The sequence below is a fragment of the Centruroides sculpturatus genome, unplaced genomic scaffold (genome assembly GCF_000671375.1).
Source record: "Centruroides sculpturatus isolate CEXI.00-Female unplaced genomic scaffold, Cexi_2.0 scaffold906, whole genome shotgun sequence".
Lineage (NCBI taxonomy): Eukaryota > Metazoa > Arthropoda > Arachnida > Scorpiones > Buthidae > Centruroides > Centruroides sculpturatus.
The window spans coordinates 198,124-203,290 of record NW_019385169.1 but is presented as its reverse complement, the minus strand read 5'-3'; positions in this window follow the sequence as shown (position 1 = coordinate 203,290).

The window sequence follows — 5,167 nt, the reverse complement described above, 5'->3', positions numbered from 1 at the left end:
TGCATTTTCGTTTTAACGAAATTCATTAATTATGAATAATATTAGTATTATATAAGCCTATATTTTATATATTATGTATTATGAATAATATTTGTATGTTATTAAAAATATAATTTTAATGTTTAATGCCTACAGATGTATTTATAACCTGCTCTTACGAACGAGAAAAACACTTGAAGACTATAGATCAATCTAATTTTTCTATTACGAATTTTGAATTAGAAAAATATTTTTCTGTTATTTGTTCATTAATTGCATCTAAATATATACATTCATTTTGTGAATGTGTATGCGTCCTTGTCGAATCCTTCTAAAATGAAATGAGACATTCTAATTAAAAAGCTTCCTTATTTCTCAGCTAGAATATACTAATCTATACAACGACTCACTGATTAATTTCTTAATGTATTTTTTCGTTTTTTAATTAATGGGCATATTATAATACAGTATTTTAATTTCTTCCAGTTACATAATATATATTAAGTCATTCATCAACGTTTAACAATAAATAAATGAATCAATAAGTAATTATAGTAATTTTTCAATACACAGAATGACACAAAAGTCAGTTAACAATTGTAAAGATTAAATTTCAATTAATTAACAATATTACATAAAAGTTATACAATTAATTTAATCTTATTTTTAATTTTTTTTTATTTGTAGAATTTCGCCGGATGATAATTTTAATTTAATCAAAGAAGGCACAGTCTGTCCAAAAATATCTTTTGAAAACCACCTTTATTCTAATCATGTGTTCCAGAACACCTTCGACGACCGGATGTTACTAACTGGACAGGATGAAAACTCAAGACGTCTGTAAGACTGCCAGTTCCAACTTTTTACTTTCTTGTTTTAATTTGATATTTTTTGTGTGTTTTTTAAAGGAATGTTTTAACCTGACGACCTAGAAGCCTCAGAAGAAAGGTCGTCGAAGGTGTTCTGGAACACATGATTAGAATAAAGGTGGTTTTTAAAAGATATTTTTGGACAGACTGTGTCTTCTTTGATTAAACTTATTTTTTAAAGTTATGTTACTACTAATTTACTACAAGATAATTTGTTCTTAACACGGTTTACAATTGTACTTGGAAAACGCAAAACAAAACCCAGTTAGCAACAGTCTTTAGGGCCATTTGGTAAAATTCAAAAACCTAGAAAAAAAATAAAGTATAGCCTTCGCTTTCAAGGCTTTTTTGTCCGAAAATCTGTTTTCTTTCGATCTTGTGGCACTTATGCCTCTCCTTACCAGTTTGAGATCCCTAAAATGTAATGAAATCTTTTCAAATAAACATTATATCTTATGTAGATTGATGAATTCAGGATATATTTTTTTTCTAATCATTTCATAGCAATGTTATCTTGCTTAATACAAATTATTCTAGTTTTCATCTAAAGTAAGATTATTTATTTGTTTTTAGTGTTTATTTTATTATATCAAAGCCATCAAATGAACATTATGAGAATGAACTTTGTAACATTTATTATATCTATAAATATTGTTATTTTAAAAGAAATTTGTTTAAAATTGAATATTAAATAATATATTTTGATCATTTTACGTTGTTACAGAAATTTTTCGCTTATTTTTTAAACAAGTAATTAATTACAGTATGTGCTGTACACAACATGACTCCAACTTACCTCTCTCAGCTCCTGTACTGAACATAATCCATTTCTAATTAATATATCTGTTTGGGTATTATACTATAACAATAAATCAGAATATATTTGTAATATGTTATGTAAATAATATACTTTTAGAAATAAATTTAGTTTAGTTAAAATTTTTCAATTCGCAAATTAATTTTTGTTTATTTTCTTATATTTTTATGGTAATCAGCTAAGCACATTCTATATACATAATGAAATTTGTTCATTGATTCTTTTAAACTAGGATTTCTCAGATACTGTGTATATAACTCGATTCTTCTATGAAATAGTCAAAATTATTAATCGTGATTTGCATAAAAACTTATTCTGAATTATTATCTTAATATAGCCTATATAGTAAAATATTTATATAGGAATAATTTAAACACTTTTTAAATAGAACATCAGAGTGAATCACTTGTTATGTCAAATATTTTATTACATTAAATTATAAAATATATATAGCCTACTTTTTCACATTAACTATTCACAAAGCTAGTAATTATTTCTATCAAATTTTAAATTTATAAAATATTAAATCCTGTGGGGGTTTGGGGCCGTCAGAAATTGGTATACAGAAGTTTACAGTAGGACCTTGCCACCAGGTGTGTGTTGTCAGACACACCCCCGATTTAGACCCCAAAAAAAACAAAAGGCAGATAGTTCAGGCGCGAGGGTAGGAGTCACTCCGTATTCCAGGAATGAGCCTCTCAGGAGGATGAATGCAAAGTCAAGTAAACTAATTTACGAAAAAAAGAGAAAATTTATTATAAAAAACGAAACATAATCTTTGACCTTAGTGTAAATTAATAGTAAGTATAAAATCTGTTTTAGGAAGTTAGCCTATTTCTATTTGTAAAACGAAGGGTACTTAGTGGGGGTATTCGAACTGTGCGACTCACAACATACCAGGAAGAGAGTTGTCCTCTTCTAGATGTTGCGCTGATTTTCTTCCTTTTCTTCACTTCTTTCTGCCTTCTCTTCCTCTCTCTCCTTTTCCGTCACTTTCTCACTCTCACTTTCGTTCTCTTTTCCTTTCTCTTTACCTTTTTGTCTTCTTTCTCCTTCACTCAATTCCTCACTAACTCTTTCTTTCTCCGTAAATTTCGTCATTTCCTTTTATTTTATTCTTTGTTTTGACCAATCATGATTTTGTTCCGGAAAAAGGTGAGGTAATTTGTGATAAGCATGATTGGTCTTTCAGTAGTCCTCCTTCTGTCTTGTCTATTAAGAATTATATGCGTCCACGTGACATGGATAGAGTAACATCATCTAATAACATTGAAAAAAGAGGAAAACGACGGTCATCCCTTTCGTCTTTTCCTTCGTATGATGTGAGATTTATAACAATTAATGAATAGTATTTTTATTTTAATTTGTTTCTTTGAATTATTTTAACCGATATTACTAAAAATTTAGAAAGGGCGCCCCTAAAAACGGAAAAATAGGCGAAATTTTTTACAACGTTGGTTAATAAACATAAAGAATCTTGGTGTCGCGTTTACACACACATCTCTAAGATGTGGGCGCAAAGGACGTCTTGTCTGATAGCTAACAATTGTTCGTTGCACAACCAGACAAAACAAAAAAAAGGGATATAAAATAAATATATAGTTTAAAGTAAAATAAAATTTTTAACTTATTATTTAAAGAAAATACATGATTAGCTAAAATATTAAAATAAATTTATTAATTAAAATTAAAATTATACAGATAGTGTTCATAATAATTCACGAATATATGTATATATATGTATGTATGTATGTATGTATGTAATAACAACAAAAATTTGGGAAGGGAAATGATTGGCCTCACAACCCGTTTTATTATCTCACTCAAAATGAATATGACAATGAGCTATTGTAAATAGATAAATGTTTCAAATGAAAATATTAATATTCCTACGTTTAAAATTACAGTTTGCATATTTTCTGTAAATTTTTATTATTTTATAGTTTTATCTTCTGTTAATTATTGGTGTTATTATTATATTTTTCTTTTAAACTTTAACATTCTCTTACAGATGTTAAGCGTAGTTCAATATTTAAGGACATATATCTATAGAACCTATCTCAATAAAGCAAATATTCTCTTCTCAGTAATTTAAATGATTCAAGAAATAATTTTATAATTCTTTTAATTATAATTTTATAAATCTTATGATTGTTTTTCTTGAATTTCAACATTTTCTACTAACTTTTAAAGTTAAAAAATTTTGTTCAAAAAAGAATTTGGTTTTATTCTGTAAATGTTGCAGTGTTGTTGAATTATTGAAATATTTCCAAGTATACTTTTCCATTTTAAACCTTACAACATCTGTAAAGTTTTGCAGTTTCAAAACTATATTTCTAATTTTTGAAATATATAGTCAAGCCAACTTTCAATGCAGTATCGCCAACAACTTTCGACTTGTTTCCCGGATTTAACGTAACAAATTCTCCTTTTACCGTTGCAATAAAACTTAGATATAACCATGCATTATCCAACGTGACGAGAAGTTGTCATCTATCAACTGCAAAAGTTTTTCTTCATATGACTTTCTGCAATTATTCTGTATGGAAAAAAGCAAATGAGATTTAGAACGAGATTCTTTAAGATTTGATGGAATGAGAATTTCGGAATTTGTTACAATTCTGAATCGCTGTTTTCAAAGCCCAAGGGAAACAGATTGAACACACAACCGATTACTGTGTGTCTAACAAGTTTTTCACTTCGATCACTCCCTATAAAATTTATTCTTAGAATTTTATCGTCGTAAAATATGTACTTTATAAAAGAATAATATTTTTCTTACAGTTAGATTAAAATTTAATATATATTACTATTATTCTGCTCATTAAATGAAATTTGGAAGAAGTTATAAATTAAATAATTTATAATTTGTTAACTTATTTTTAAACTTCTAAAGATACATTATCGTAACATCCATGTAATTCAAATTATTTATTTTAATATGGAAAATTTAATAAACGTAAATTTAAAATATTCATAAAAATAATTTTTAGTTTATTTAGATTGAAATTTTATTACAATTATTTATTTATAAATAATAATGTTTTATATATTATACTTGGAGTTTTATACATTATCAGAATGAATAAACTAACTATTTAATTAATGAAGAATAAACTTTTTCGATAAATACCTTATTGTTTCTAGTCAACATGTAGAATATTTAATTATTCTAATTAATATTAATTTAGAAAATTTTAATCAAGCTAATAGTAGCTATCAATAATAAATTACGATATTGTTTTCTATTTTTTTTTTCTTTTTTCTACATTAAGTAAATTAATTACGTATTATATTTCGAACGTTATTGATAAGAATAACAAAAATATTTTTAGGATGAAATTAAAAAGTAGGCGCTTTTTAGGAGAAAATTTGGTCTTTTGTAACATATTAAGTCTGTATATAGGCTATTAATATATTAACATATATTAAATAAATTATTTGAATTTAAAAAAAAATATTGAATGAAACGTTGGTAGACATTTCTAAAATTTTAATCAGG